Genomic DNA, 22386 nt, shown 5'->3' on the forward strand with positions numbered 1-22386 from the left:
CACTGAGGTACTGAGTCAGGCGTTTGTGAACCAGACGCTCAATGAGTTTTGAGGCAAAGGGGAGGAGGGAGATAGGGCGGTAGTTGGAGGGTATGCAGTAATGTAAAAACACTAGCAAAATTACTCTGTAGGTTTTGACGAGCGATTATGCCAGCGTTTATTTACTTTACATTGCAAAAATGCTAATGCTAAACGCTAAAAATGCGGCATGATTTTGGTCATCGCAATCTCTCCAGTGGAATTTGGCCCATTCATTAACATTAGCTGAGCGTTTAGGGAAATCGCTAGCAGTTTGAATCGCTCCTTAAACGCTCACAAAATCGATCTAGTGGGTTCCAGCCCTACTACATGGAGGCGGTAAAATTGGTCAGTGATCGGCCAATCATAATTGAAAGTGTGTACCAGGCTTTATGTCGCTGGGTGGCTGCTCATTCCAGGTATGGGACAGGAGACAGGACTGAAGCATACATATCATCATGTTAGTGAGGTCAGTGAGGTAGTTGGCATTTTGAGAACAATATAAACATGGCAGCCTCTATTCATTTGGCTACAGGCTTCCTATATTTCTTACACACTCAACATACCTTTACCTTCAGCCTAAACAATAATAACCACAGAATGGCGTTAAACCTGCATCAGTTTCTGCTTACAAAACAAGAAAGTAAAGAATGTTGGTACTGACAAAGAACATACTGCAATTTTTTTGTGCCAAAAATCCTGTGCTGAATTGTTTGTACCAAGTGCAACTGATCCACGGCAAGGAGCCCTTTTAAACTGCTGCACATGGGAATTTGGAGCTGAGATAGGGTGAGAGGTTTATGAATAGGACATTCCTTGTACAACATAAAGCTGTGTAATTGTAGCGAGCACAGCCAAGCCTAATAGAACACAGCGCTCCTACTAAAAATAAACAAGTAATAGTAAGGAGAAAAAAAAAATGGTAATGGTCACACAGTGGACTGGGAAGCTGTCTGCACTAGAATAATATTTAGGTGTCTAATTAAAACATTATATTAGAACGGAATGACATTTTGATTTCATGGTTTGGTTTTAGAGAAAAATCCTCTGGCTCCTTACACACACTACAGTGTTTTCATTGCGTTGTGTTACCCTTTTTTACTGCAGGGTAAAGCTAAAGCAATGAAACACTATGGTGCATTTCATACCTAATGCAGTGCGATGCGGCAGAAGCATCTGATGTGAAAGCATCAGCGCGTTACCGTCAAACATCCACACGACATGCGGTGACCGGAAGTCATGTAAATCAATGCCGCCATAGATATTTGAAAACGTTTGGCGGTGCACATGTGCAGAAGTGTATTTTTTCAATACACTTCTATGCAATTTGCCAGAGGCGTAGCTATGGGAGGGCAATGGGGGGGCATACCGTATTTTTCGGAATATAAGACGCTCCGGCATATAAGACGCACCTAGGTTTAGGGGGCAAAAATCAGAGAGAACAAAAACCTAATCCTAGGTGCGTCTATGGTGCAGGGGAGTCTAATGGACCTTTTTTCCCTAAACTGTCACTATCTAAGCTACACTGCCCATTTACACCACACTTCACTTCACTTACCCCTGCTACTCCCACTTCACAACCCCTGCTGCTGTAATCACCTACTACGCTACACTACACTAACCAACCCCTTCTGCCACCACCAAATACACTACACTGGCTAAACCCTGATGAAACATCTCACCTGTTCCTGTTGCTCCGATCCTCTCCTCCCCATCTGGCTTTCTTCATCAGAGGGTGCCCTGTCATTCAGGATGCAGGTCTTCAGGGTCCCAGCTGCTGCACTCCTCTTCAGCTGCAGTCTCCTCCTCTCTTCATCCCAGGACGTCCTGTCATTCATTGTGAAGGTTCTGAACGGGATTTCCTGCTTACTCTGATCGCCAAAGGCGATCATAGTGGGTGGGGGGATGCCGCTGCGCAGCGGCTATCATGTAGCGAGCCCAGGGCTCGCTACATGATTTAAAAGAGAAAACATTTTTAAAAAAGTGCTGCGCCCCCTCCTGGGCGATGCAATTGTATCGCCCAGAGGGTTAACACATCCTCCATGGTGCCCTACTCTAGTTACACTCACGTTACCCAGGTAACACAGGTCGTGCTATTTGAGCATTATGCGCTATCTAGTCAGTGTAAATAACCATACAATTGGTGTGCTCTCTTTGCACACACAATTTAAGGCCTCTTTTCCATACACAGCTGAAGGTGGTGAATTCTCTGTCTTTCAGCTCATCCCATTCACCAGTCAGGCACTTGCTAGTGCTTGGGACGGACAGTGGACAGACGGACCCCCCATGAAGTAGCATTTGAGCATGGCAGCTGCCGCCCTCAGACACGACATACGATGGGTTTTTGCCACCTGGTAACGCTGCTACATGTCAATAGTGACACATGTGGTGTTAGAAAACGCTACTATTTGGCAGCATGTAATTGCAATGGCGCTTGAAACTGAACTGCACGACAAGCGTGCAGTTCAGCCTCCCGTGGAAAAAACAAACAAACAAAACATTTATTTCATGCTTTTCTACCGGTGGACTCCAAGCGCCAGAGCTGCAGCCACTAGGGCGCGCTCTATAGGCAGTAGCAGTGTTAGGGAGACTTGCCCAAGGTCTCCTACTGAATAAGTGCTGGCTTACTAAACTGAAAGAGCCAAGATTTGAACCCTGGTCTCCTGTGTCAGAGATGGAGCCCTTAACCATTACACTATCCAGCTGCCAGAGGCTTTACTGTCCGTTAGTGAATACCGCTCAATGTGCTTGCTAAGATTCTTGATGCTGCTTATATTTCCACCCCCCCTTCCCCATGAGATTTCGCAGAGTGGACACAAGGAAGCAGACAGAGCAGTCCTTAGCCATACATTGAGAATAAATTGACAGATCATATGGTTATTGATTTACAGGTCAAATTAGGTAATCAATATATTTACATGAAGGATTCCCTTTCTGTGCTGTAACATTACGGCCCCTATTTAGTTCACTTTTCTGAATTTCTGGTGAAATTTTCCCAGTCTGGAAGGTAAAGTTCCCTAGTGAATGACATCTACAACAGGTAGAGAGAGATTGGTCAGAATTTTGTGTATAGGATGTAGGTAAGACTTGATATGAACATTGTGGTCAGATAAATATCTAGGTCTTGTAATTCTGCACTTCCAGCTCTCTACAATAGGTGTCTGGCCCATTAGGCTTGGTTCACACATAAAAAGTTGCCCTGTCCTGTCAGTTTTTGAGAGCTGGCATCCGTTTTACATGTATTTCTATGGCTCTGCTCAGACATAAATCTGTACATTTCCGGTCCAGTACTGTCAATTTTGTATCAGCTTTGCATGTATTTCTACAGTGGGTAAAAATGGCATTTAACTCGAGCCCACAACCAGACATTAAGGTGGCCACACACGATACAATAAAATGATCCAATTTTGCGGCAATTCAATAAAAACGATTGGTTTTCCCGAAAAACTCGAAAGCTTTTTTTTTTTCATTCGACTGAAAAATCCGATTGAATTTCCCATTTTCTTCGATTTTTATTGATCCGGAATGCCAGATATTTTTCTTCAATCTTTTTAAAGATTGTATGGTGTGTGTTAGGTTGTCAATGGATTAATATATACACCCTACCAATTTTGTCAGAGTTTCCAATCATTTTTATCTTAACGGGGGAAAAATTGAACATATGCGTGTGATACATTGGTCATATTTTTTAAATGTCAGTCAGAAAAATTGATTGCAATTCTTAAATTGAACAGACATTGAAAAAAATTGTATGGTGTGTGGCCACCTTTAAATTAACCCAAGCCAGATGCAAATGTTCTTCAGTAGCTCCACATTATTGTAATCTAAATAGACAAAGGTCTCACAATTTTAAAGAAAGATAATTTGAAAACATGTTCATTTAATTTAGGACAACAGCAATGCTTTATTCTTACTGCTACCAAATTAAAAACCACTTGTTCTTGGATGTGACTCACAGGGGCGTAACTACAGGGGAGCAGCCCCTGCAACTGCAGGGGGTCCCAGAACTGTAAGGGGGCTCCAACTCTCCCCTCCAGCACCTCCCCCAACCATAAATGTCTCTACAATAACCTGGGTAGAGTCATTCAAGTTTCTTGGGTCCACAATCTCAAACAACCTAAAATGGGACTACAATACTGTCACTATCATCAAGAAAGCACAACAGAGGATGTACCACATATGGCAGCTGAAAAAGTTTGGTCTACCTCAAAAATTAATGGTGCAATTCTACACTGCATTCATTGAATCAATCATGACATCATCTATGACTGTATGGTTCGGCTCCTGTTCAGTACTAAAAAAAGGTGAGACTACAGTGCATCATCCGAACAGCGGAAAGGATAATTGGCTGCAGCTTACCTTCCCTGCAGGATCTTTACGCTAGCAGATTGCCTCTGACCCCTCTCACCCTGCTCACTCCATCTTCCAGCTCACGCCTTCAGGAGTAAGATTCCGGTCAATCGCAACTAAAACTTCTAGACACAGGAACAGCTTTTTCCCGCAGGCGGTAGCCATGCTTAATGCAGAACCACGCTAGAGCTGCTAGGACTGGAAAGCATTCAGCACAAAACTGTAAATTAACACTTCTCACCCTGTTCACTGCCACTAGAACTTACATACTGTCCTTGACTTGTAACCAGGGCCAAATTTACCATAAGGCACTGTAGGCGCGTGCCTACAGGTGCCTGATGGTGGAAAGGCGGCTCACATCCCTTCCCAAGCGCCACCCTCCCTCCTTCTCTAAGCAGGGTCCGGATGAAAATGTAAATGAGAGGTTACTCACCCTGCTATCAGCATTCCACTGACGAGATCTTGCTTAAGTTAGGGGCTCCTACTTTCCTTTCATAACCGCAATATTTCAAACAAAATGCTGAAATCAGCTTGTCAAAGACCTTGCCAGCTGTCAAGGCCATGTTGATTCTGGTGGTAGGCATAGGCTCTCCCAGGGCATAGGCACAAAACTACCCTGCAAGGGAAAAATAAATGCCACCCCTAGTGGGGTGTAGACTACTTTGCTGCCTAGTGGCGACCACCAGGTCACAAACAGTGGCATTACCCCAACAGTAATTGAAAAAACAGGAGGGCAAAGCCTGGAGGGTGGAGTTGTAGGGTGGGTTCTAGTAACAATGGCGCCCCTGGGCAAAATTAACCCATGGCCCACCAATAGACACACCCTAACCAAAAAGCTGCAGTAGGGGCCCTTTGTTGCAACCACATTCCCCCCCCCCCCCCGGGCCTCTGAGCCAGTTGCTGACACCCCCGATCATCCCCTAACTTAACTAGGCTCCCTGGGCCCCCTGCAGCGTCTTTGGCAAAGTGGGGTCTTACCTGTGGTGGCATGCGCCCTCCTCTGTCATACTGTGGCTCCGCCTCCATGCACTCCCTGACTTCATCCTTGCAACTTAGCCTCTCCTTCATGACCTGGCACAAATTATAACGCAATAACATGCTGCAGGTCATAAAGAAGATGCAGCCATCAGTGAATGAAGACGAAAGTGCATGGAGCCACAGACTGAAAGAGGAGTGCAGGTGAGATGTTATTCTGCTGAAGATTATGCAGGGGCCTCTGCAGAAGAAACCGTTAATTTGGTGCGGGGGGGGTAGACACCTTGGGGATCCTTGCAGGCTCTGGGGCAATTGCCTCTTTGGCCTCTATCGTAGTGCTGGCTCTGGGTGGGTTCTGAGACTGACTATAGCAGTTTGGACTGGCAAGGACAGACTGCAGACTAGTCTGACCAAGATGACTTACACAACTAACAAGAAAATGGCACTGAGCACTGTTTAGTCAGGGTTTAGATAACCCTGACTTTTGCCCCAGTGCTATTGCTCTACCCCTCAGCTCTTGACAGACACAGAAGATGCCAGGAGTGCCATACCAACTCTCCCCAAGAGCTCACCTGGCAAGGAGGCACACGGATGGCATCCACACTGTCTTCAACTGAAGTTCAAGGACAGTGCTGAAGAAGAATGCTATGGGACCTGGGGGGACGCTGGGTTGGGTAGAACACCAGCATTGGGGGGGATGGGTGAGCATCATCAACCCTGCACAGTCCTGATCAGGAATAAAAAATACAGTGCTGATGAGCTACACCAAAAAGGGAGAAATCTGTCAAAAGTTGGGTCAACTTTTTACTTTTTTGTCAACACTCCCTGGTGAAGGGTACTGACATTATTGCAGATGTGGATGGCCAGACCAGTACATTCAATGCAACTTTACAAAGTTATATTTATTACAGAAGATCGAACTGAGTGCATGCTGAATGTTAACACTATGGATGAAAGACTCTCAACCTTTTTTTAATATCTGTGTTTTGCTTTTCTCTGAAAAAAAATTACATTTTCAGGTTGCTTGTATACTCTAATAACATTTCTTTCACTGGTCTCTTCAGCTTTCACTACATTCTGTGCTTTGACCAGCTTATGCCTTATAAAAACAAAACTATCTTTTAATTCCTCTATATCAACACTTTTAACCAACTCCAGATGTTGAGTCAAATGTGCTCAGAGTTTTGTCCTCAGTTCACAGTAGGCTCAAATTAACTGTCATTCATTGATAAATAAGAGAAACTTCTACTGTGTGGAAAGGCAGACACCATCATGAAAACGTTAATAAACATTAAAAGTGTGCTCCATCTAAAAACAACCATTGAATTTTGCCTCCAGACACAAAATTTCTCCTAGCCCTCTGTAGGTGTAGGTACTAGCAGAGACGGTATATTGGTATATAAGCTCGGTGAATAGCGCTACCACCGCGGCTGCCTCCAGCTCCCTGTCTAGCGTTGTATCCGTGCCTCAGGCGTCTAGCGTGCCAAAGACGGGTCTGTCAGTTGCACATAGGGTTGCTTTGTCGCGTGCGCGCGCGCACAGACAGGACCTTTATGTGGGGAGGAGGCGCGTCAGCTGACCAGCCGGTCGGCTGATGTCAGAGGAGACTCTCACCGCTCCTCATTGACTGATAGGAGGGGGCGTGCCTGATGGGTCTCCTCTGCTTCAAAAGCCTAGCTGATTCACTCGCAACTTGTCTGCTGTTGCGGATACTTCGTGTTAGCGCTCAGACCCTAGATAGTTCCGGTGTGCTTTGATCCTGGAGGAAACCGGGGATTTCACACAAGATAGGAATTGTTTGATAGCTTTAATCATTATACTACTGTGTATTATTTGTGCATGACTCTGGCTCGTTCTGACTATTCTTCTGCTCAGTGATTCTGTACCTTTGCCCACCTGATCTTGCTGCTGACTCTGCCTGTTTATACCTTTCAGTCTCTGCCTTCCGATTTTGTACTGCATCTGTCTGTCTGTTGCCAAACCCGATCTGTCTGACCTCTCTACTCTCACCAGAGGGCCCTTGACTCTGGTGAGGGGCGCTGTACTGTTAGTACCCACCAGCTCCTCTGTACTACTGTTGCACCAAATCACTATATGTTGTTGTGACCACAGTTTCTGATATACCAGTATTATAGGTGATTCTGCAGATCACCTATAATCAGAATTCTGTTATTTGCTGACACAAATCGTTACAACAGGCTTCCAGAGACTCAGTGTAGTTCTTCATGGTCTAAGCGACCCATCATTGGCTACAATATAAAAAAAGTAAAGGTTCTGGAGTAGCCATCACTCTTTCCTGACCTCAGTATCATTGAAACACTTTGGACAGATCTCAAATGTGCAGTTCTTGTAAGACTGCCTCAGAATTTGCAGGAACTGGAGACTTTTTGCAATCTGTCATTAACGCTAAATTAAAGGGAATATCAAGTGAAAATGTTAGTGGCCAGTTACTTACCTGGGGTTTCCAACCCCTGAGGTCTTCCTGGTCCTTCACCATTGTTCAGCGCTGGTCCATGCCCCCAGTGTCCCCTTCCGTAACCTAGGCGACTCAGAAAGTCACCCAGCCACTGCGCATTCGCCTCTTAGATCTCGCTCCTGTGGCTGGGAGCATTCTGCGCATATGCAGTAGCAATTTTACTTACCCCACAAGCACAGAACGCTCCCGTCCACAGGAGTGCAGTACATTCCTCGGCCACAGGAGCGCAAAATACTCCCGGCGGCGGGAGTACGATGGAGGAGGCGCATAGAACAGGGCCACTCATGCATCGTTCGGAGGTGGACAGCGGAGGAGAGACCAGGAAGACTTCAGAGGGTTGGAAGAAACCCCAGGTAAGTAACTGGCCACTAAAGTTTTCACTTAAAATTTCTTTAAGAATTAAGGGTATGCAAAATCTTGAACATGAACCATGTCAGTATTTTACTAATTGTTATGCACTTTTAATGATTGTATTTTTCTGAGATGTCTCATAGAGTGGTAGACATTTTACAAAATCTGCCAGGTTATATAAACTTATAAGCACAGCTGTATGCGGGTACTATATCTTCCCGAAACACATCAGCAATCTCTAGTTTTCCCGTAATGTGACCCAGACACTCTATCTCTTTCCAACTTGGCAGTATTCATGTCAACTTCCTGTAGTTTGCAAGGTGTAACTCTAAGGACTACCGGTATGTAACTCCCAGGAATTAAAGCAGAACTGTAGGCTGAACATAAAAAAAATAACTTGTCAAGAGAAGACCTAGCACTTGCTACCAAGGAAGACTTGTGCTGGTCCCTGATGCGTCTTTTCTTTTTCTCCAGGTGTCTTCTCCTTGCTGGTGGAGGCATGTGGCCTCCAGGAGTCCAGGTGTGCCTTTCAAGGTATCTGCTATGTCCTGGTAATTTGATCTTATTGGAAGTTAAATGGTGTGGTTTTAATTGACAGGGCTGTTGCCTACTAACCATTTGGGTACAGGAACACACAGAGTTCAAACTTTGAATGTATCACTTCAAACAAGTTCATTGTCAGCATCTCAATCAGTTTGAGGCCTGGAACCCACTACAAAACGCTAACGCAAATGATATCGTTTTTAGTTAGCATTTTGTAAGCGATTTCATGAGCATTTACCGGCACTTTTGGGAGCGATCTTAAAAAGTGTAAGCGATTGTTTAGCGATTAGCGATTTTCCTTCTGATTAGTCCTTTCAATGTATCTTAATTTTATTTACAGTTTGCAGTAATTTAAAATAGCACACAAATCACTATGTGTAGCGATTCATGAGCGATTTGCCAGCGCTTATATACTTTTCATTGAAGCACAAACGCTCCCAAAATGCATGTCTTGCAATTGCGATTTTACTAATCGTAATCGCTACTGTGGGATTTATTACATTTATTTACATTGGCAGAGCGTTTAGTGAAAGCGCTAGCAATTTAAAGCGCTCTCTAAACAGTCAAAAAAGTGCTCTAGTGGGTTCCAGCCCTTCAGTATACCTAACTTCTCTTAAAGAGAAACTCCGACCAAGAATTGAACTTTATACCAATCGGTAGCTGATACCCCCTTTTACATGAGAAATCTATTTCTTTTCACAAACAGACCATCAGGGGGCGCTGTATGACTGATATTGTGGTGAAACCCCTCCCACAAGAAACTCTGAGGACCGTGGTACTCCTGGCAGTTTCCTGTTTGTGAACCTTGTTGCATTGTGGGAAATAGCTGTTTACAGCTGTTTCCAACTGCCAAAAAAGCATGCAGCAGCTACATCACCTGCCAACAGTAAAAATGTCACCATGTAATAAATGTCAGAATGTGAATCAGGGATTTAAAAGATTTTACAATGGGCAAACACTGACTAAATCATTTATACATAATTATTGTAAAAATGAAGCACTTTTTTTTATTACAATATTTTCACTGGAGTTCCGCTTTAAGGGGAGTGAATGGGGCAGGGAAAAGGAGGGAATGGAAGAGTGATAGGAGGGAACATCGTAGCAAGCCTGCCTCTTCTTGTCTAAAAATGTTACTTTAGCCAAAGTTTATATTTTTCAAGGAATGATTATGGAGACTGGAGGAAACAAAGACAGAAACAGGCAAAGCACAGGGTTATGTGAATCCTGCATGCACATATCTCTGTGCTCAATTTAGACAGTTTTGCCTTGAGTTAGGTATACCATACTTTAAATCTACCAAGGGAGGAGCTAAATGTTCTGAATGTTGTTACAAGTCATAATCATAAATACTTCCATGCTTTTTCCTTGCTAGCCAGTTTATCTACCGTATTTTCCTTATCTTGAATTATAATTGGTCACAGACTACCCAGCAAGCTCATAGTGAACCATAACTCATTGTTGTGTGTGTAGGGGCCTAGAAGGGACCAAAAAGGCCGCTTACTAAAATGTTAAGCAAAACAAAAGTTTGCCTTCTTAAAACAGAAGTAATTTGCGATAATTCAGGTTGGAATGAGCATATGAGGTCTCCCACGAGGCATCACTGCTGAATATGCAAATTATTCCTTGTTGTACCTGTAAGCTAGCCACACCTCCAGAACCGCTGGAATGCAATGATGTGTCAGCTTGTTAATTGTACAGAGCCACAAAAATCCAACATGCATACAGACTGTTTCGGTTTGGTTGATCCTCATTAGTGCATGGCATGGATTAATGTGGCTCTATGGAGTAGGACTTGAAACACCATGAATTACAGACTATCCAGCAAGCTCATGGTGAACCAGAACCCAATGAGTAGAGTCGGTTAATCACATTTTTCAGTAGAAAAAAAATGTATGCCTATATATACATAGCTCTGTTCATCAATCCTGAAAGAGGGACAAGTGAGGAAGAAAGAGGTACAGAGAGATTTGATTCCCAAAGAGGTACTGTCCCTCCGAAAATGGTAGCTATAGGGGGGATTAGATAGGAGCTGTTGCCTAGTGGCTGTGGACAGTTTTTACTCTGAGGCCCTTATTATAACCTCTGAAAGCTGAGGTGCTACATTTTATAATCTTTACATTTTTTGGTGTACAGAGGTTGCTGCAGATAGAAGAGAGGCAAAGTAAAATTACTATATTACCCAGGCTGGGTATAGTGTATTTTTCTGATTACTGTTCTTCATACACGCATACAATTTAGCTTGTGGGTGAAGGCTCTCTGTATTTGGGAAGTAGGGATAGGGAGGTTTTTGGGTCTGGGATTTTCTATTTTCTTCCGTACATTCTATGCATGACATGTATACTGTTTATTCTCATTCTGAATCCTACTATGTACCTTGGGCATGGAGACCGAGGTCCAAAGACCTTTGTTTATATTATTTTCACATGGCACCCTTAGGTACAGTGACCATCCCAGTTTACCTGGGATATGTCCTAGTATTAGTGCCTCCTGCCCCAGGTACAGATATGTCCCAGGCAATATCTCAGGTGGGCCACCGTATTTCCCAGGTGGACCGCCAAATGTCCCAGGTGGAGCGCCTAATGTCCCAGCCATTGAACTCTGTGGCCACACAATTGGCTCCTGGCTTCTAATTATAGTTTGGTTTGGGGACACAATGCTTAAAGAACCTATAAAGAGAAATAAAGTAAAAGTTACTCACTGCAGTAAAGGCGAGCCGCGGGATAATCCAGAGGCTTTCAGAATCATTCTTGAGCTCACTGGTCCTGCACAAGGGCCCTCTAAACATATCCGACAAGAACTTACCGTATTTGTTCTTGTGGCCGCACTCCTGTCTGTGTACAAGCACTTATGTATTCCGCCGGAACTCGAATAGAAAGGGACTACTGTGCATGCTTGCACGCCAACAAGCGCCCACAAGGAGATTTTGGGGGGTCCAAGCACTGGATCCCAAGGGGAACTTTTTTCTTACAGGTTTACGTTAAAGATGCTCAGACGGGAGTTTGGATTACCTAAGTACTCTCTATATCGATATTTCCATCCCAAACACTCTGTACAAGCACAACTTGTTCTAGATGAGGTTGAAGTGCGTCCCTCTGATTTGGAAATGATGCTTCTGTAGAAAGATACAACTAAACAAATTACAAAGTATTATAACTTCTTGATGTCATCATATGATAAACAACTTATTCAAGTGACCCACCAAAGATGGATAATGGTCGTGTCTGCTTTTACCTCAGAGAATTGGGCAGAATTTGAGGAATCGTACATCGAAACAGTAATTGCTTCTCAGGATAAGTTCATTAATATAAAATGGTTCCATGAAGCCTATTTGTATCTACTCCAACTAGCTAAGAGTAATACACATAGTAATAGTTGTTTTAAGTGTGGATTGCATGGAGCAGATTTTCTGCAATATGTTTGGCTATGTCCCCTGGGAAATGGTTGCTGGAAGTCTGTAGTATACTTCTTACATGATACTCTGCTCTATCACCCTATCACTCAAGGCCTATATGCTTGGCATTCTAGAAGAAATTTGCCGTGGAAAGTATGCCAGACTGTTGATTAGATTACTATGATTCTATGTGAAGAAATGTCTTATCATCAAATGGAACTTCAGTCGGTACCCACTATGGGAGATTGGAAATGTGTGGTGAATTTTGTGCTTCCTTTACTCACTGACATATCAGGTTCGAAATCATCCTAATAAATTTGAGTTGTGCAATAGATGGTTAGAGAACTCAGATACTGTGATTCCTAACCTTAATGTTAACAGATTGGTTAGTGATACACTGCTGTGACGGACGAGTGTCATACAGTATATTCAAATAGGATATTCGGTCTCCGTGGCCAAAACATGTTGATTCATAAATGTATGAGAAATAATGCAATGCCATATTCCTTTTTTAAATTATACATGTTTGAGTCTATGTGCTGGAATGCACCGAATGTGTTTTTTGTTTTTTTTTAGTTTTTTACTACAATATGGCTATAAGTCAATGTTTGGCTTCCAGCGGAAAACATTAATAAAAATTCTCTGTTAAAGAGGACCTGAACACTTCCACAGGAGAGAAGGAAATCTCAGAGAAACCCACTCTGTGTGTATTTAGAGTCTAAATCTGCCTTATCTGGAAGTAATAATCCACAGTAACCTGAGCTGTCATCTCTGTCTGATATGTTCCGCGGGTGTGCCGTTCAGACAGGCTATATGTAGACACAGGAGTTTAACCCTTTCTGTGCTCCCAGTAAACCAGGAAGTAACTGCATTGCAGCATCTCCGAAGAAGCTCTATAAGCTGTAACAAGGAATTGTTTTCTGTAAAGGTAATTATTCTGTTTATCTTTTAGAACAGAGAGGAAGTCCTAGGTTTAGGTCCTGGTTGCATAAGTATGTGACTGATGTGCAGGTGTCCATCTACTCTAAAAAGCATTGAGGAACATGCTGCTATATACGTCAATAAAATAATGCACAGATGCGCTTAATGTACAACAAAATTCTTCCATCCTGCTTATTTCGATATCATCTGGATATCGACTGTCCCTCAGAGTCACTTTAACCACATCAATCTCACACTTCACCAGCCTATATACGTGCGTGATTAGTTCTGAAGTACAAAGGTCTGCCGTCAGTTCTGTAAATACTTATATAATCTGATGAGCGTTTAATTATGTGGTCAGTAGATGTCAGTCAGCCCTATTAATAAACCGTTATGCTTTTAAACCTTTTATTAGGCATAAGAAAGAAGGCAGAGGGGGGAAGAATACATATAGAGCGAATGTGAGTTCAGTTATGAAGTATGCGGGATTTCCTTTAGGCCTCTCAAAATCCAACATTCCAAGCTTTTTACTCACCAGTTGTCTTAGAAACAGGTCCCTAAAGGTGTACACCGGAGACCAGCAGCAAAATGTTTCATGCCTTAACTGTACTCTGCCAAACTGCCCAGAGGAATCAGGCAAAAAGCCTTCCACACACACAGCCTGTAACGCCTGGGATCACTGAGAGCCGTGTCCTCTGATGGTAGCCCTGTGCGGGCCGTGACTCGATAACGACTTAAGTAAATCATTATGAGGTAATGATATGTTACATCCGACTGCCTTGCCAAACTAACACGCACACATATGCACACTCAGGCAAATAATACATTACTGTCAGCCGGGCTGAGAAGTCTTATCGTTTTTTCTTCTTTTTATTTTTCAAATAAACAGTGTAGCTGTGGTTTGGCTATTGTAGGTGTTGCGCATACTGTGCAACTTACTCACTCTCTGCTAACATTACAGGGATACTGTCCAGGCTGACACTGACATATTTTTAAAGGGTCAGTCTGCTGGAAACAAATGTTTCCGATTAGGGTGATTATTTTTAGGTTAGAACTGAACTTAAAGCGGACCTGACGGTAAAAAAAAAAAAAAAATTCACTTACCTGGGGCTTCTGCCAGCCCCATGCAGCCACCCTGTGCCTGCGCTGGTCCTCAGAAATCCTTTGGTCCCCCACCATGGCTCAGTTTTGGTTTTTCCGAATTACACGTCAATGGCCAGTGCGCCTGTGCGGCCCGGGCTGGGCACATCCTCGTTCGCGCTACCGGCACTGGGTGCGCCCTGCACAGGCGCAGTAGGAGACAATCTCTAATGTGCCTGCGCGGGAGCGTGAACGAGCACGTGTGCAGCTACAGCCGCGCAGGCGCAGTGGACGGCGACTCTACAAAGTGAAGCTGCGCCTTGGCAGGGAACCAGAGGATTGTTGAGGACTGGCGCAGACACATGGCGGCTGCAGGGGATGGCAGAAGCCCCAGGTAAGTGAAACTCTTTTTTTAACCATCTTCAGATCCGATTTAAAGGACAACTGAAGTGAGAAGTATATGGAGGCTGCCATATTTATTTCCTTTTAAACAATACCAGTTGGCTGGTTGTCCTGCTGATCTATTTGGCTGCGGTAGTGTCTGCATCACACCAGAAACAAGCATGCAACTAATCTTGTCAGATCTGATAATAATGTCAGAAACATCTGATTTGCTGCAAGCTTGTTCAGGGTCTATGGCTAAAAGTTTTAGAGGCAGAGGATCAGCAGGGCAGCCAGGCAACTGGTATTGCTTAAAAATAAATAAATATGGCAGCCTCCATATTCCTTCTCACTTCAGGTGACCTTTAAAGAGGAACCATAATGACATATAGTAGAATATATGTTATGTAGGATACTTACTTTTACCTTAATTATCCTGGGTTTAGTTTCAGAAACCCGGCTATAACAATATATTTTTGTCTATTAATATGTGGCCTCACCCTCCCAGTGATGTTTAGCCTATGCTAGGATGTTACACAGTCTTCTTCCCCTGTGATCATGTGGCTTTCTGCTGAAATAAAAAACAAAAAGAAAAACAATTCCGCAGTGATTCACCTTGCCAGCAGAAAACTTTACATGCCAGTATTTCTGATACATATAAACAGAGGCGTTGCTAGCCCCAAAGATCAGTGGCACGTGCCCCGGATCTATTCTGGGGTTCCCCAGTTGTCCCCAAGGCAGAGTAGAGGCACCACAGCACCCAGCATGGCACCACACAGTACTCAGCATGCCCTACAGAAGCACCGCAGTACCCAGCATGGCACCACACAGTACCCAGCATGCCCTACAGAAGCACCGCAGTACCCAGCATGGCACCACACACAGTACCCAGCATGCCCTACAGAAGCACCGCAGCACCCAGCATGGCACTACACAGCACCCAGCGTGCCCCATAGAGGCACCATAGCACCCAGCATGGCACCACACAGTACCCAGCATGCCCTACAGAAGCACCGCAGTACCCAGCATGGCACCACACAGTACCCAGCATGCCCCATAGAGGCACCACAGCACTCAGCATGGCACCACACAGTACTCAGCATGCCCTACAGAAGCACCGCAGCACCCAGCATGGCACCACACAGTACCCAGCATGCTCTACAGAAGCACCGCAGCACCCAGCATGGCACCACACAGTACCCAGCATGCTCTACAGAAGCACCGCAGCACCCAGCATGGCACCACACAGTACCCAGCATGCTCTACAGAAGCACCCTCAGCACCCAGCATGGCACCACACAGTACCCAGCATGCCCTACAGAAGCACCGCAGCACCCAGCATGGCACTACACAGCACCCAGCGTGCCCCATAGAGGCACCATAGCACCCAGCATGGCACCACACAGTACTCAGCATGCCCTACAGAAGCACCGCAGTACCCAGCATGGCACCACACAGTACCCAGCATGCCCTACAGAAGCACTGCAGCACCCAGCATGGCACCACACAGTACCCAGCATGCTCTACAGAAGCACCGCAGCACCCAGCATGGCACCACACAGTACCCAGCATGCTCTACAGAAGCACCCTCAGCACCCAGCATGGCACCATACAGTACCCAGCATGCTCTACAGAAGCACCGTAGCACCCAGCATGGCACCACACAGTACCCAGCATGTCCTACAGAAGCACGCAGCACCCAGCATGGCCCTACAGAAGCACCGTAGCACCCAGCATGGCACCACACAGTACCCAGCATGCCCTACAGAAGCACCGTAGCACCCAGCATGGCACCACACAGTACCCAGCATGCCCTACAGAAGCACCGCAGCACCCAGCATGGCACCACACAGTACCCAGCATGCCCTACAGAAGCACCGTAGCACCCAGCATAGCACTACATAGCACCCAGCGTGCCCCATAGAGGCACCATAGCACCCAGCATGACACCACACAGTACCCAGCATGCCCTACAGAAGCACTGCAGCACCCAGCATGACACCACACAGTACCCAGCATGCCCTACAGAAGCACTGCAGCACCCAGCATGGCACCACACAGTACCCAGCATGCCCTACAGAAGCACCACAGCACCCAGCATGGCACCACACAGTACCCAGCATGCCCTACAGAAGCACCACAGCACCCAGCATGGCACCACACAGTACCCAGCATGCCCTACAGAAGCACCGCAGCACCCAGCATGGCACCACACAGTACCCAGCATGCCCCATAGAGGCACCATAGCACCCAGCATGGCACCACACAGTACCCAGCATGCCCTACAGAAGCACCGCAGCACCCAGCATGGCACCACACAGTACCCAGCATGGCCCTACAGAAGCACCGTAGCACCCAGCATGGCACTACACAGCACCCAGCGTGCCCCATAGAGGCACCATAGCACCCAGCATGGCACCACACAGTACCCAACATGCCCTACAGAAGCACCGCAGCACCCAGCATGGCACTACACAGCACCCAGCGTGCCCCATAGAGGCACCCAGCATGGCACCACACAGTACCCAGCATGCCCTACAGAAGCACCGTAGCACCCAGTATGGCACCACACAGTACCCAGCAGGCCCTACAGAAGCACCGTAGCACCCAGCATGGCACTACACAGCACCCAGCGTGCCCCATAGAGGCACCATTGCACCCAGCATGGCACCACACAGTTCCCAGCATGCCCTACAGAAGCACCGCAGCACCCAGCATGGCACTACACAGCACCCAGCATGCCCCATAGAGGCACCATAGCACCCAGCATGGCACCACAGCACACAGCAATGGGGGATATGCTGGGTGCTGTGGTGCCTCTATGTGGACATATTGGGTGCTGTGATGCCATGCTAGGTGTTGTGATGCCTTTAAGGGGGCATGCAGGGAGCTGTAGTTCTTCTATGGGGACATGCTGGGAGTTGTGGTGCGGTGGGAGCCTGGGAGGGGGTCCAGTAGAAAGTCAGGGAATGCTACTTTTTATTAATAGAGAGAAGAGCTTCATCCACCATTATGCTGGGCAGGCCTACCTAGACTGCTGTTAAGTTCATGTAAATTAGGCTCCAACCATGACCACACCCAAATTCCTGCACATGGCCACACCCATTTTTCAGCTAGAGTTCCCAAAAGTGCCCCCCATCTCTTAGGATCCTAGCAACACCCCTGCATATAAAGAGGAGCTTTAACCTAGGATTGAACTTCATCCCAATCAATAGCTAATACCCCCTTTCCCACAAGAAATCTATACCTTTTCTCACATAGATTATCAGGGGGTCTGTATGGCTGTTATTGTGGTGAAACCCCTCCCACAGTGTGATGTCATGACTGTGGTCCTGACAGTTTGCTGTCTTTGAACCTCGTTGCATTGTGGGAAATAAGACCTTTTTCCAACTGCCAAGCAAGCAGTATCTCCCTCTGTGCATAGAACTCTAAGTTACTAACATTCCGCACAGGTCACCTGGCAGAACTAAAGCTATTACCACCAGTGATAAATTTCAGAATATAAAATCGGGGAGAGGAAAGATTTTACAATGGGCAAACACTGACTAAATAATCTATAAATTAATATTATAAAATAATAAGCAATTGTATTCATTATGTTATTTTCACTAAAGTTCCTCTTTAAGAATGTAAGTTAGAGGGAGGTAATTTTTCACAATAGGCAAACATGTATAAATAAATATTGTAGAAATAAACAATTTTATTTATTATGTAATAGTTCTACTTTAAAGCAAGCCTTAAAGGAAACCTGACATAAAAAAAAGCCTTCTGTACATACCTGTGGCTTCCTCCAGCCCCACTCAGGCCATTGGCTCCCTCGCCATCCTCCTGGGCCGCTTCGATCCTCTGCTGGCCATTCAGGTATATCTTACTTATATCAAAACATATTTTTACCTGAAGAAACAGCTTTAGGCAGCAAAACGCATTGTCAATTGTGATATTCTTTGACTGACAAAAATACATTTGTGAAAAATCATTTAGTTTATCTTCCAGGAGATAAGCCAACCCTTGCCTTCTTTTTAAACTGATTTTAATTATTATTTTATTGTATTTTGGGCACCTCGGTTTGTTGTTCTGATTCCTAGGTCTAAGTCCCAAATGCGCAAACATGAAGAAAGAAGCATATTGTAACGATTGGTGTCAGCACGCAGAGAAAATCTGATTATTGGTGATCTGCAGTATCACCAAGAATGCAGATATATACCTGATTATCGATGATCTACAGAATAACCGATAATACAGATATATTGCTAACCTCTGGACACCTTTTGGTATGTGAGTGTTTGGTGCAACAGTAGTACTTTGAGTAATGAACCTGCTGAGCAGGTGATAATAGACAGTAAAGAGACACTGCTCTGAAAGCACAGGAACCTTCCAGCAGCCTGAGACTCCTCAAGGGGTGGAGTCAGGCTGAAGATAGGGAAGGCCAGAGAGTGAGTGACACCTGACGGTGGATGTCACTATCTGGTCTGGAGACTATCTCTTAATAGGAGAGATAGCTCTCGAGGTCGGGCTCGCCAAGTCGGCAACACACTGACAGATAAGTACAAAGACAGAAGGCTGATTCGGTATCCAAGGCAAAGCAGGGTCTGGCAACAGAATATCAGATATGCGAGATACCGAATCAGAAGACAGAGGAGTAGTCAGAAAAGCAATAAATCATAACAGATATCAAACAATGCCTAGTCTGGGTGCGAGGTCCATGGTCTCAGCACCCTGGAACTAGTCTGAGGAATAAAACAGATGGTAATAAAGTTCCCTAATCTGGGTACGAGGTCCGTGGTCTCAGTACCCTGGAACTAGTCTGAAGAAAAACACAGATGGTAATACAGTTCCCTAAGCTGGGTGTGAGGTCCTTGGTCTCTACACCCTGGAACTAGTCTGAGCATAAACAGAATAACAGTTCAAGTAATCTGGCTAAGTGTGAATTCCCAGGTCCACCTGGTGCAAACACACTGCAGGATCTGACTGAGGTCTGAGTGCTTCCACGTAGTGATCGCAATGGCAGACAACTTGCAACTGGCCAGCAGAAACTATATATGGAGTAGTGCTCTCCAGCACCACCCCTAATTGCTCAACCAATAGTATCCTGCTCAGGAGTCAGCTGATCGGCGCGGTCAGCTGACTCTCCCTGCCTAGTATAAGAATTCTGCCTCTCAGCGCGCGCACGTGTATTCCTAAGCCTGTGTGCACTAACAGACCCAGCCACAGCAGACACATGCTGCCGCGTGCAAACCGCCGCGCTGGACGTGGAACCAGCCGCCTAACTGTTGTTGCATGCGGCGGCTTTTCCGCGTTCCGCCCTGCCACTAGACACACGCTTCCGTGTGCAAACCGCCGCGCTGGACGCGGAATCAGCCGCCTCCTCAGTAGCACACGCGGCGGCTTTTCCGCGATCTCTCACACATATACATCTAATTCATGCCAAGCAACATGTCACAATGTTAAACAAGGACTAAACACCCTGCTAACATTTGTTTATACTTAAACTCTGGTTCACAGTTTTTAGCCGTATACTGTACATTTCACATTTGAAGACTGAAACGTGTGAGTTCTTGCACCGGTTCTGTGTTGTTCACCTGATTATTTTCAATAAAGCTTTGTTCTTTAGTCATTGTCTAATGCTTCATATAGCAAACTGTGTTCTTTCTTCTGTGCTCTAGCCTCCATAAGCCACCCTGCAGTGGTGGGTTTGATGTAGTGTGACAGAAAGGCCTGGATCTCTTTTTCTAACGTAAAATATGTCAGTCGGATAAAGATCAATAAATCACTATTGCGATACAAGAACATGTGTCTTGAGTTTTCTGCATCATGCGTTTGAAGGAAGAAGTCAAAACAATCCCTGCTCTGTTTCATTAATGAAGTCTACCCTGGCCGGTTTTGCTTCTACACATTCTCTGCACTCTGTATGAATGTCTTCAAAGTAAAAGTAGATGATAGCTGTGGATCCTTAGACTTACATGTTAAATTCTAACCTTTGTTCCACATTGCAATCTATTAATGAATAAAGGCCACCTACACTGAATCTTCACCTCAGTCATATATGAAAATATTACCCTCAAATTGGCCCATGGAACATAGACTACTAGGTGAATGTGATTTTCAGCAGCCACTGCAGACTGTGGAATCCTTCAACCATGCCATGCAGGGACAGATTTACCATAAGGCACTGCAGGCATGTGCCTACAGGCGCCGGTTGATGGAAGGGCGGCTCACTTCACTCCCTGAGCACCTCCCTCCCTATGCAGAGTCCTGATGAGAGTGTAAATGAGAGGTTACTCACCCAGCTCTCGGGATTCCACTGAAGAGATTTCAATTCAGTCTCTGGGGCACCTCTAGCTACTTAATATTGAGGGTACTTCTGGCTACCTAATGGTAAGGGACACCTGTAGCTACCTATGACAGGCAAGGGAAGTAAGGTAGAAGTAACAGCTGGGCCAGCCAGCACACTTGCAGTGCAGTTCGATGAGGGTTTGTAGTTTCATGGAGGGCAAAGTCTAAGGTGCCAGGACATCTGTGCCTATAGGCTCCTGTGAGGTAAATCTGGGCCTGGTGCCATGGTTAAAGCATGGGTTCTCTGTGTCACAACAGCAAGGTGTACGCTCTGGCAGGATCCACGGAAACTAAGTATCATCTACATCCAGGACCTGTTCTAGGCACCAGGCTATGGGCAAAAATTACATGGGACCCCCATGACCAGCCAACCAATCCCCCCTCCCCCACGCCCCCTGAGATAGCGTAAGGTGTGGCCACTTTGTTCCTAACACCAAATCACCCCATGGCCCCCTGCAGAGTATTGGGAACATAGTGACTCATTTGTACCACCAGTGCGCTGCCTCCATCAGTCTATGTGTTCCCATCTTCATCCTCGCAGGGCGCCTCTTCTCAGTGAGCCGGCGGCATACATGTACTCACGTTCATGCTGTCGGGTCACAGAGAACAGGCAGCCAGCGGGGATGAAGACATAAGCACAAAGACTGATATAGAAGCATGTTGGCTGGATAGGTGAGTTAACTTCATTGCCAATACTGTGCTAGGTACCCTGGAGACCACTTATTCACTTGTAGGGAGACTTGAGGGGCCTGTCTGCCGGTCCTCTTTGACCCTATAGAAGGATAGGCCCTGTCTGTGGTCTTAATTATAGCCCCTGAAAGTCAGGATGCTGCACTGCAGTAGTGATAGGTTGCAGATTTATGGCACAGCTGTCAATAGCCAAGTATTAGAGAAGAATTGTGGTCATGGAAACCAAATGGTTGGGGTAGGTGCAAGCAGACATGGTTACAATTCATTGAGATGGTAGATGGTTAACAAACCGACAGAAAAGACACACAAGCCTCTATCAAGAAATGGAAATGACCACTAGAGAACACCTGGACTGGATATCATAGGAGACCTATGTACACAGGCAGTTTCAGGGTGCCCTAAGCATGCACATAGAGATCCTGTGAACACGACCCTATTTCCTGTAGTAGGTGATAAATAGCACCTAAATTGTGAAGGTCAGAGTCAATTAAATGCTCATGGTATAGTAACAATGGGCTTTGTGGAGAATCAGAGGCACCCTTTAAGGCAGCCATACACTGGTCGATGTGCCATCAGATCGACCAGCTGACAGATCCCTATCTGATCGAATCTGATCAGATAGGGATCGTATGGCTGCCTTTACTGCAAACAGATTGTGAATCGATTTCAGCCTGAAACCGATCACAATCTGTTCAGCTGCTCCTGCCGCCTGTCCTCCCCCCGCGCATACATTACCTGACGCTGGCTCCCGGGCATCTTCTCCACGCTGCACCGCTCTGTTCTTGCTCCATCTCGGCGCTTCCTGTGTCACTCCGTGACCAGGAAGTTCAAATAGAGCGCCCTCTATTTGAACTTCCTGGGTCACTGCAGTGACCCA

General features: G+C 45.6%; 1 long non-coding RNA gene across 4 annotated transcripts in view; it reads left to right on the plus strand.

The window, feature by feature from the left end:
- Window positions 1-22386, plus strand: part of LOC137520981 (uncharacterized) — a 156811-nt gene that overhangs the window by 73098 nt on the left and 61327 nt on the right. For 3 of the 4 annotated variants that reach the window (XR_011021984.1, XR_011021983.1, XR_011021981.1), the window contains exon 4: window positions 8645-8721. This is a non-coding gene — a long non-coding RNA (uncharacterized lncRNA). The remainder of the gene's footprint in view (window positions 1-8644; window positions 8722-22386) is intronic. The other variant, XR_011021985.1, reaches the window with a different exon arrangement.

Source organism: Hyperolius riggenbachi, chromosome 6 (genome assembly GCF_040937935.1).
Source record: "Hyperolius riggenbachi isolate aHypRig1 chromosome 6, aHypRig1.pri, whole genome shotgun sequence".
Taxonomy (NCBI): Eukaryota; Metazoa; Chordata; class Amphibia; order Anura; family Hyperoliidae; genus Hyperolius; species Hyperolius riggenbachi.